The sequence below is a fragment of the Carya illinoinensis genome, chromosome 10, assembly GCF_018687715.1.
Source record: "Carya illinoinensis cultivar Pawnee chromosome 10, C.illinoinensisPawnee_v1, whole genome shotgun sequence".
Taxonomy (NCBI): Eukaryota; Viridiplantae; Streptophyta; class Magnoliopsida; order Fagales; family Juglandaceae; genus Carya; species Carya illinoinensis.
The window spans coordinates 24,351,483-24,363,860 of record NC_056761.1 but is presented as its reverse complement, the minus strand read 5'-3'; the positions used below and the strand labels follow the sequence as shown (position 1 = coordinate 24,363,860).

Genomic DNA, 12,378 nt, shown 5'->3' with positions numbered 1-12,378 from the left:
AGCTTTGCATACAACTGGTATTCTCTTAATTTCCCAAGAACTAGACGAAGATGATAAACATGCTCTTCAAAATCTCGGGAATAAATTAAAATATCATCAATGAAAACTATCACAAAGGAATCCAAATAAGGTCGAAATACCCGATTCATTAAATCCATAAAAGCTGCAGGGGCATTGGCTAACCCAAAAGGCATCACCTTAAATTCATAATGCCCATATCTCGATCTAAAAGCAGTTTTGGATATATCCTTATCTCTTATCCGCAATTGGTAGTATCTTGATCTCAAATCGATCTTCGAGAACACAGCTGCTTGTTGAAGCTGATCAAACAAATCATCGATCCATGGGAGAGGATATTTATTCTTGATGGTCACCTTATTTAGTTCTCGATAATCAATGCACATTCTGAGAGTACCATCTTTCTTTTTAACAAACAGCACTGGTGCACCTCATGGTGAAGTACTTGGTTGAATGAACCCCTTATCTACCAACTCTTGCAACTAAACCTTCAACTCTTTTAATTCAGCTGGTGCCATATGGTAAGGGGCTTTATGTACAGGAGCCGCTCCAGGTTCCAAGTCAATAACAAACTCCAATTCACGAACAGGGGGTAGCCCAGGCAAGTCATCCACAAACACGTCAGGAAATTCTTCCACAACTGGGATATCTACCGATGACTTCTTCTCAGGCGGTATAGACACCATTTGGACTAAAAAGGCATCTACTCCACAAGCAATCTCTCTTCTCGCTTGAATGGCCAATATAACTACCAGCTTTTCTTTTAGTTTACTTCCCGCAAATTCCAAATAATCACCATTTGGAAGCTGGAAGCTAATTACTCGACTTCTACAATTAATACTCGCAGAATATCGATATATGACTCACTCAAAAATGAGTAGCACTAATGCTATCCCAAGTGTAGGAAAATGTCGTGTAATAATTAGGAATAAATTTCTAGATCGTCTCCTCAGGGAAAGTTACTTAAAATTAAACTTGTTAAAAAATGTGAAAAACTTCACAAAGAGAAAACAAGAGGATGATATGTACAATGGATGGAAGAGGTTACTAGTCATGGACTAGATTCATATTTTTAGATTTTTGATTGTCGGATTGGAATGTAAATGACTAAAAGATTAAATTCAGAGATTTATAAAACTAAATTAAGAATTAAACTAGATTAGACAGTAATTGACAAAACATGCATTGAAAATTGAAAATGCATAAAACCAATATTCTAGGGTTTATCATTGTATCTAAATCACAAATTCTCAAATTAAACCATAACAATTATAATCACTATTAAAATGAAAGCTTAATGAAACAATAAAAATAAATAACATGAAATAAGTAAACAACAATTAAATTAGCCAACTAAAACAAAAACAAAAGCTCTCTACCAAAACCTTCTTGCAATAAATTAAACTAGTACACTTAATTAAAAACTTCTAAAACAATTCCTTTATTTCATGAAACAAGCTAGCATACTTGATTAAAAACTTCTAAAACAATTCTCTTGTTGCATGAAACCAACTAGCACACTTGAAAGAAATTAAGGTATTACAATTAATGAGATAAAATTCTAAAACAATTCTTAATACTTAATAAAAATTCTTAAAACAACAAAGCATTGTAGGCAAAAACAAAAACTGCCCAATCTATATTAAGAAAGAAAAGTCAAAGAAAATGAAATGAAAATTCTGCTACTTAAACGGAAGAGAAGGAAAATAAACTCAAGGTTGCCCTACGGCTATATATGGAAAGAAAACTCAAACGGGAAAACAAGTGCAACTTCAAGAACTTAGTTGCTCAACTGTAGCCGAATGAAAAACCAAAAAAAACAATAACTCTCTCTAGCTTCTAAACGGAAAGAAGTAAGTAAAAAAAAACTGTTGTTGCCGCTAGTTTTCTAAATGAAAAGAAAATAATTCAAAAACTAAAAACTTCCTCCTGCTGCTTCTGCTACCAGTTAATAAATAGCTGCACGTCCAGCTGCTCCAGCTAACCGAATACTCATTCCCTGCTGTTGCTGCTTCCCGTCCACATGAAAAAGAAAAAAAAAACTCTGCTGCTAAACGTTTACTGGTCTGCATGTTTACTGCATGTGTGTTGCACTTTTCTGCATGTGTGAATGGGTGTCTTTCTGCTACTGTACAACGTGTGTGAGCTGGTGTGAGTGGCTGCTCTTTTTTTCTGCAACGTGCTGTGTTCCTACATGTGTGAATCCGAATGCTTTGCTGGTCTGCATGTGTGAACTGGTCCGAATGATTGGTTGCTGTCCTCCTGCTGCACGTCCAGCTACTCGAAAAAGAAGGAATCAATTTGTTGCTACTGCACGTTCAGCTCCAGCTCAATCCATGTGCTGTTGTATGTGTATTGCATGTGTGAATGGTCTGCATGTTTGCTGTCCATGTGTTGAATGGTCTGCATGTTTGCTGTTCGAAGGCTAGCCTGCTGTGTATTGCATGTGTGAGTGGCTGCTGTCACGTTTATTGCATGTGTAAGTTTGCAATGTGCTGTATGCTTTCTGTCCAGGTTGCTGCACGTTCAGGTTGCTGTCCATGTGGTCCGAATGAGTTGTTGTCGGCATGTGCATGGTTTGTTTGAGTGCTGTCCGAATGATGTTGCATGTCTGCATGTGTGCTGTCCGAAAGCTGCTTGTGTGAGCTGGTGTGAGTGCAGTTCCGAGTGAGTGGTTGCTGCATGGTGTTTGTTCTGCTGCATGTGCATTGTGTGAGTGCAGTTCCGAGTGAGTGGTTGCTGCATGGTGTTTGTTCTTGATTTTCCTCAGCATAATCTCTCTTTGCTGAGATAACTTTGAAGCTCAACAAAACCAAGCCTCAACCGTAGCCTTCCATGATCGACTAGCGACATAAGGAATGCTTAGCAAATGTGAGCTAAACTTCCATATGGCCACTGCTATATTACCTCCATAGAGAACATGGTTGAGATCCTCAAAAGCACCTTCATGGCAGCATTTGCACTTGGAAACTAGAGGGACACCAATTCTTCTAATCTGATCATCCACAGAAAGGTTATTATTCAATGCCTTCCACATGAGTATGGAAAATTTCTTTGGCAAAATACCATGCCAAATCCAATGAGACCATTGAGATTTAGGAGCAATAACTCGAACAAAAGACCAAACACTCTTGGTAGGGAAAGACCCATCCGACGTAACTAGCCATATAAGACGGTCATCACCTTGCTTTCGACCACCAAGATTAGAAATAATTGCCTCCGCTACATCAGTCCCCACCAACTACACTAGCTTCTCTACATCCCAACTATTGTTTAGGAAGCACAAGGAGAACAAGGAGAACAATGGTACAAACACAAATGATAATAGAAAGCAAGAAAAATTATGGACTAGAATGCACAGTAATCAATAGTTGGTAGAATTCAAGCAGAAATTCATGCTTTTAATCAATTAAAATCACAACTTTGATTTATTCACTTTAACCATTTTTCCATTTAAAACCAATAATAATGTCATGATGAATTTAAAATACATTGGTTTTAAATAGCTAAAATATGTAATATTTTAGCTCAATCAATATAGCCAATCCATCCCAAGGATAATATCAAATCCCAGCAGCTTAAATACAACCAAATCTGCATTTAGAAACCTTCCACCAAAATTCAAAGGACAACCCAAAGCAACTTTGGAACACCACACCACTTCACCATTTGGTAGAGCCACTACCAATGATTTTGGCAAAGGTCCCGTAACCAAATTACATATCCGAGCAAAAGTGAAAGCTACAAACGATTGAGATGCACTCGAATCAAACAAAGTGCAAGCATAAAATTCATATAAACGGACTCTCCCTAAACCAATCACATTAACCAATGAAATCCAAATACAAAGAAGAAACCAAATCACACCAAAAATCAAATCCAAAATTAAATTAGATCCATACCTGTAATCACTCCAGCATCATGGGTCGCTGGTGCCTCATCATCAACCTCTCCGGGTGTAACAGCATATACTCGAGCTTGCACTGTTTGCCTCTGATTCGCTCTTCCACCATGTCGACCTCCATGGCTTCCTTGAACTCTAACAGGGCACTCACAAGCGAAATGTCCCTCTTGGCCACAACGGTAACAATGGGTTCCACCACTTAGCCGACACTCACCCTCATGGGCTCTATTACACCTTCCACAAACTGGCACCCGTCCTCCCATACGCACTCCCAAGGCTGATTGTGGTCGAGTCCCAGTCCACTGAACAAACTTCTGAGGAGAACCAGAACTACTTCCTTCTCCAGTAAAACTCCGCCTCTTTTGTCCTGGAGGGGAGCCCATATTCAAATTAATCTCTCGCTCTACAAGAGTGGCCAAGTCAACTAAATCCTGAAAAGTGGCAATCCGGTGGCAGACTACCATTCTACGTATATCAGGATGCAGACCATCCTAGAAACGCTCAGCCTACATCTCCTCTGTGGCGATGAGGTGGGTAGCAAATCGCCCAAGCTCTATAAATCTTCGGGCGTACTATTCCACGGTCATACTTCCTTGGACCAGGCTTGTGAACTCTCTCTTACTTTTTGCTGCCTCATAGAAGAGGGAAAGAATCGATCATTAAATTCTTTCTTAAAGCGCTGCCAGGACACAGCGGCAAAAGACCCTAATTCTGACTCCAACATTACTCTTTTTGTATCCCACTATTTAGAAGCAGTGCCTTGCAACAAATAACTGGCATAAAGTACTTGTTGCGCCTCAGTGCAACCACAGACTTCAAATGTTCTTTCTAAGTCTCTAATCCACTTTCCAGCCCAAAGTGGATCCTCTTCTCCCGTGAAGAATGGAGTTCTATGCACTAGAAAGTGCTCATAGGTGCATCCAGCTTGCACCACTCTACTAGGCTCACCTTGTTGTGGCCTAAAATTCTACTACATGAACTCAGTCATTTGCCTTAGCGCTTGGGCTATGGCATCGTCTCTCGGCGTATCGTCCTGAGGCTCTTGAATAGACTTTCTTGGCCTTGCCATTTTCCTGCTACAACACAACCTTTGACCCCCTTATAAAAAAAAATGAATAAAACCAACATAAAACCAAAACCAAAACCGAAACCACATAACAAGAAAACAAAATATACTAGTATGCAATAACATAACTAAATAAATAAATACAAACAAGCTAACTCAAATAAATTCAAATCAAATAAAACAAATCAAATACCAAACTTTAATTAAAATAAATTTCAAATCACAACTTTAAAACCTTCCTGGTTCTACACCTAATGGACATGTGGTTTTACCCAGAGCCAAACCGCTCTGATACCACCTGTGACGCCCCCAAATCCCATGTACGGACACGTAAAAATCTAGACATCAAGATGATGACAACACGGGTCACCACCCTGTCGCCAAGTGCGAAGTGTGTGTGCATGCAACAAGTGTGCAATAAAAACATGCAACTTATAACTAAGTACCAGAATTTTTCTTTGTTTCAAACAAACCCTATTAAAACATACATAATAAAATATTACAAGTCTCAAATATCATTTCAAAACCAAACTACAAGGCATAAAACTCCAAATCAATACTCCGGCAGAGCCGCCTCCTCGGGCTCAGTGATTGAGCTAGAATATTGCATATTTTAGCTATTTAAAACCAATGTTTTTTAAATTCATCATGACATTATTATTGGTTTTAGATGGAAAAATAGTTAATAAGCATAAATACGAGTTATGATTTAAATTGATTAAAAGCATGAGTTTATGCTTAATTTTATAACTATAATTTAATGGGACAATATTTCCTCACATATATAGTTTATTTGTGATAATCTATTTTTCTTTTAATTTATTTTTTTGAGTGTTATTTTTATTTTCAGTTCAAATAAATCCAATTGGAACTGTTGACAATTTCTTGATTCTGTTCTACATGGTGGAGATGGTGATGATCAGCCAAATCAAGAGAACGAAAATTTTGATGATGAAGATGAAGATAATGATGCTGATTTTGAGCTAGAGTTTACTCCGCATCAAATAGATGGAGCAGAGGAATTATGAGATTGTCATTGAGGTTTCTCAGCTTGAAGCAACGATGAATGGGTTGAGGGAAGAAGTTGCAAAGAAGGCTTCGGTTGTTGAGACTTTGGAGAAGACTATAGCCGGAAAGGACGGAAAGATATCTGAAATTGAAAGAGATAGAGAAATTGAATAAGAGAAGTGTGTGGAGAAGTGTAAATGCTGCCGACAGGATGCTATTGATTACATTGAGCAGCATAATGAGTGTTAGCTGTAATGAGTGAGCTGTGGGGCCAAGTTTCCAGTCAATAGAATAGAAAAAGGAGTGCGATGCTAGTGGAGAGGCAAGTGGGAGAAGCACTATACGGAAAGTGGTAGAGAGGGAGAAATGAGTGAGTGGAGTAAGTGATATGTGCTGATGATTACGGCTCATAATTAAAGAAAATGGATGGTAATCGTAACAGCAGGGGACACGAGCAGCAGCATTTCTTTTCCGTTCAACTCGTGGAAGAAATTAAATTGGAATTTGAGCCGTGTAGCTGGATTTTATTGTGCTTAAAGAGGCAGCTGTACGTGCATATTTATATATATTGCTAGACGAAGGCACCGACTGATTGATTAGAATAGAAAGAAAAAAAAGAATTGAGAGAGTGGGTCGATGAGAGAGTGGGGTCGGTTCGGCTGAATGCATGAATATAGTGAGAGTGGGAGCTTACGGAAGAAAATAAAACAGAAAAGAAAAGAAAAAAAAATAGTTCAAAGGTTGGTGGAATGAAGTGGAGACCGAGTGGGGGCTTGCCTTGCTTTCATACGGAGGCACAAATGAGTTGAAGAGCACATGGCAGCAAATCAGATCACTCAACACAGCAATCATCACTCGGCAATTCAAGTCACTCAGCTTTACAACACAGCAGCAATCATCACTCAAGAAACACAAGCACATGCATCACAGCAAACACACTTCATTCACTCAGCAGCTTGCACATAAGCATGACTATAAAAGGAAGGAGAAGGGGAGAACCGGGAAGGAAGTTTTAGTCTAAAGTTTTTGTTTTTATTTTTTTTTTCCTTTTGTAGAGTAGTGTAGTTTAGTTTTTTTATTTTTCTTTCATTTGTTTTCTTTTATTTGTTTAAGCTTAGAGTGTTTGGTTTTGAATTTTATTTTCTTAGAGTGTTTAAGTTTAGAGTGTTTAAGTTTTATTTTATTTTCTTTCGTTTTATGTTATTGTGTGGTTTAATTGCAACAGTTTTATTTTTATTTCATTTTCGTTTCAGAAAGTATCTTTATTTTTGTTCGGCTATTTATTCACTTTATTTTTCATGCTTACTCTTTATTCTAATTTCTGCAATTTACGTTTCAGTTTTTATTATTCGGCTATTTATTAGCTTTATTTTTCATGGTTGATTTTCGTTCTATTTTCTGTTTGCTCTTCGTTTTATTTTTATCGCTAGAAGCATCATGTGTAATTAATTTTTAGCTTGGGATTCAATGAGTAGCTCATAACTGTTTGGGGTTGGATTTTCTTCAAGATTATGGAACTTTAAAATGATTAACTTGATAGATTATATTTCATTTTACATTTGGGAAGGATTAAAATTCTATGTGCTTGAACTTGATCAGTCGTAGACGTGAAGGCACGATTGATGCTTGAACTTGTAACAAGATTTTGATAGCTTTCTTGCATTTTTACACTTGATATAAAATCTGTCAAGCACCTTCGAGGTAAAGCCAATTTCAAATTAGAAATGAGCGAAAATTGCATCCCGAGTATTTGTTCTATTGTTTTTCCAATTTCAACTTTTACGCATTTTCCTTGGGTTGTGGAATGAGATTTAATTTATTTTAGATTCTAGATCGTTGCAATATTTTGTGATTGATTGATGATTTCACTATATTACTAGTCGGATTTAAATTAAAAATAGATTACGGCTCTTGCTCTTGTTTTGTTGTTGACGTAAGGCACAGCAAAAGCTTGAACGGAACGTGATTTGTTTAGGATTCAAAAACAATAGATTGAAGCTCTTGCTCTTGTTTTGTTGTTGACGTAAGGCACATCAAAAGCTTGAAAATTATCAAGGCTTCTCTCGATTGTTTGTTAATGTGTGTTCGGCTAGTAAAATAGAAAATCCCTTAGGAAAATATTGCAACAAAAACTTGAACTTAATCTTTTTATCTTCCGTTTATCAATGCCTTGACTGGATTGTTAATCGAGAAAATTATCTAGAATCCGAAATAAAGAGAGTCTCAAACCCAATCCAAGTTTTCGTTAATTTGTTTGTTTTTCCAATTTCAATTTTGATTATCTTGTTGCGTTGTTTTGAATTTTATTTCTATCACTTATAATCAACATCTTGTTACCAAAAATCAAAAATCACATTTTATTTTCATCTTTCAAAATAGTGACAACTGTTACCCAAATACTTCATATATGCTCTGATAACCCATTGTCCCTGTGGAATACGATCCTGGACTTATCCTTGATACAACTTGACGCTTCTGCACTTGGAAGTACACATTTCCGAACGTGTCACTCAGCCTCCTCCTCCTCCTCGACCTCTACATCAAAATCTACGGTACCAAAATGGTGCCGCAGGTAAGTAAAGATCCAAACGCCACAAGATAAAAACATATTAAACTCAAACAATATGCATGAAAGAATGCCAAATGCACATATTTTATAAATCCACATTTTTCCACGCATGCCAAAAGAAAACCTATTTTGGCCCAAAACATATCCTTTAAAACCAGTCCTTGCCAGATAATGGCCCAAATCAAGAAACTACTATTTTCCCAGAAAATGGAGCACAAAGCCTCAAACATAACCTCGCCATTTTCCCAGAAAATGGCCGGTATCCAAAATCCAAAATCCGTTCCAATTTATTGCATGCACCATGATCTCCTCTAGGGATTATCCGCACACTTTGGCTCCTGTGCCACACCGCAGGTAACGACTACGCATGTGACACCTAAACGAGTGATGCTCAGTCTCATGCCCAGCGCGTACCTGGACTAGGCCATCCTCTAGTCCTCGCCAACCTAGGAACCACAGAGTCGACACGACAGCGTTACCATATCGTGTGATCTGGTCGTCGCCCAGCAACAACCCAGGGGATGTCACTCAGTATTATCCACTCCCGAGTGACCAGAGGAGCTCCACTGAGATAATACCCCATCCCGGCTTGGGGTCGTGATACACATACGCCCGAAAATCTATTTACACAAATAAAAACTAGATTTTCTCAATTTAAAACATGCACATGAATGTACCATGCAATGCACACCTCAAGACACAATTTAACCAACCAATCACCATATCATCAAAACTAACAACTCCGTCCTCAATCCATCCGACCCCCGACTCCTCGGACTCAGTCCAGAATTAACCAACCAGTCAATGAATTTATTGTAAAAGTAATAATATATTTAAATCTAAAATAGAGTTTAGAAAATACTTACAGTGCTATATGATCATTTTTTAAGGATCACAACGTTGCAAACGGCAGAGAAAAAGCAACGTAACAGTGTAAAATACACTGTGGCCGTGGGTTGTAAAATACCCACTTTCGAACGGGGACAAACCAAGACTTGAAATTGATAGGGAATGGCCTAGAGATGTTTATGAAGCTAATGGAAGTGAGTTTTGGCCGTGGGTGGCGGTGAAAATGGCTGTGGAAGTGAAAAAATACGGCAAATCGGAGTTGTGCTTGTGGGATCTGCTCTGGCAACGGATCGGGGCCGAAAATGGGTGGTTTAGGATGGCAAGAGGTAGGTGATGAAGTGGTGAAGAGATGGTGGCCGGAGGTGGAACGACGGTAAAAAAAATGCACAAAACCCGTGCGGCTTAGAGGGGCTCTCGGCGGCAAACAGCGGCTCGGATGGAGGTGAAATTTGGTGGGGGAGGTGCACTGGCCGGAGGGGAAATTTTTTGGGTGGGTGGTGTTGGCCATGTCACCGGCGAGCGGCTATGCTGGGCGGCAGAAGCTGGACGGCGATAGGGAGGAGAGATAGAGGACATAGCGCACGGGGGAGAAAACGGAAAAAGAAGAAGAAAGAAAAGAAAAAAAGAAGAAAAGAAGGAAAAGAGAAAGAAAAAGGAAAAATGGAAAAAGAAAAAGAGAAAAGAAAAGATGAAGAAAAGAAATGAGGTCCAATCCTCACCTCCAAAGTCCAAAACTGATCCGACGAAAACATATTTTAAAAGCTATAAAACGACTAAAATAATTTAAACATCACATCAAACTAAAATAAATCCAATTAAAATACAATAAATTTAAATAAAAGAACTAATATTTGAATTAAATTAAAATACTCATTCAGTGAAAATACACGTAAAAACGGGGTATCACACCCGACTATAATTATGGATGTTTATTTTGTTAAGTATGCATGGATTACGCTTTAACTATTTGGGATATTGAAAGTTTGGTTCTCTTTAATATTTTTAGCCCTAAAAATCTCTTTGGTCAACTCATCTACAACATCAGCTCAAAAAATATGATCAGTAAATGAAGAATATTTAACAGCTTCAAATAAATTAAACTCGACCTCTTCTTCACCAACCTTCAAAGTCAGCCTACCATTCTTAACATATATGACAGCTCCAGCTATGGCTAGAAAAGGCTAGGCTAAAATTATAGGGATATTAGTGTCTTCTTCCATCTCCAACACAATAAAATTAACTGGAATGATAAACTTCTTTACCTTGATCAGCACATTCTCAAGAACACCCAAAGGATATTTCACCGATTGGTTAGGTAGCTAGAAAGAAATGGTAGTAGGCTACAACTCCTTTAATCCAAGTTTCCTAGAACAAAGAAAGGCATTATTGAAACACTAGCACCTAAATCACACAAAACTTTAGAAAAATTAACATCACCTATAGTACAAGGGACAACAAAACTCCTTGGATCTCTTAGCTTTGGTGGAAGCTTAATTTGGAAAATGGCACTACATTCATCCATCAAGGCAATGGTCTTGAAATCCTCTAATTTCCTATTCTTGGACATGTTCTCTTTTAGGAACTTTTTATAGGCAAGAATCTGTGATAAGGCATCTACAAAGAGAATATTAATGTGAAGCTGCCTAAACATTTCTCAAACTATTGATCAATTTTATTTTGCTTAAGCCTTTGAGGAAAAGGAATGGGAGGGACATAAGGTTCGATTGGTGGTAGTGGGGATGGTGTCTTGGCAAGGTCCTCAACTTCTTCACCAACCTTCTTGCTCACCTCTTTATGGTCTACTTCATCACCAACTACAGTCTCACCACTTACCTGACCAAGTTGCTTACGACTTCTCAAGGAGACTACCTTGCAATGCTCCTTCGGATTGACCGCTGTCTTACTAGGAAAATTACCCTATCCAAGAGAATTGATGGAATTGTCTAACAGCACCAACTGCACCAATTGTATCTCCACACTTCTATTGGAACTCACCAACTAGTTAAACTTTGCTTCCAGCCTCTCAAATCCCTCTGAATTGGCATTGGCTAACTTCTCAATAGCTATCTCCCAAGGTTGCTGATTTTCTAGTTGGGATGGTCTTGGTTGGAAACCAAAAGGGTGAAAAGGTCTGGAATTGCTACCTTGGTTACCTTGATCTTTTTATGAAAAGTTGGGATGGTTCCTCCAGCCTGGGTTGTATGTGTTGGAATAAAGGTTGTTTTGCTTCTGCTACCTATTAAATTAGACACGAATTGGGCTTGCTCTACTTGCATACAATTAGAACTCATGTGAGCTCCTTCATAGTAATCACAACTCAATATAGGACTAGAAACAAAATTCATATTACTTAGCTTACCGAACATTTTTACCAGAGAATCAACTTTGGCATTCAACATGTTTATGCCATCTACATCATACATACCTGGAACTTTCTTAGGCATACCTCTTTCATTAGACCACTGATAATTGCTAGAGGCCATTTTTTTCTAACAACTCATATGCCTCTTCTGTTGACTTATTTATTAAATTACCTCTTGTAGATGCATCTATGAGTCTCTACAATCATCCAATCAGGAAGACCATGATGTGGACATTTCCTTTGCAACTCTTTAAACCTCTCCTAGACTTTATACAAAGATTCACCATCAAATTGAACAAAACTGGTAATATCATTTCTAAGTTTGGTAGTCTTACTTGGGGGAAAATACTTACTCATAAAAGCTTGTGACAAGGCATTCTAGGTGATGAAAGAGTTAGGCACTTTTGACCTCAACTAGGCCTTGGCTTTATCCTTTAGAGCAAATGGAAAAAGTCAGAGTCGAGTAGCTTTATCACTAACTCCATTCATCTTAGTTGTATATCACAAATCTCCAAGAAGTTGGGAAGGTGTCCATATGGATCCTCAGCAGGTCCTCCACCAAATAGCTCCTGCTGCACCATCTGGATGAGACTACGATAAAA

General features: G+C 38.2%; 1 non-coding gene across 1 annotated transcript; it reads left to right on the top strand.

The window, feature by feature from the left end:
- The first annotated feature begins 11,993 nt into the window (after positions 1 to 11,993).
- LOC122280177 lies at positions 11,994 to 12,100 on the top strand. The gene has a single exon (XR_006229764.1). It is a non-coding gene; the product is annotated as a small nucleolar RNA R71 (small nucleolar RNA).
- The last annotated feature ends 278 nt before the right edge of the window (positions 12,101 to 12,378 follow it).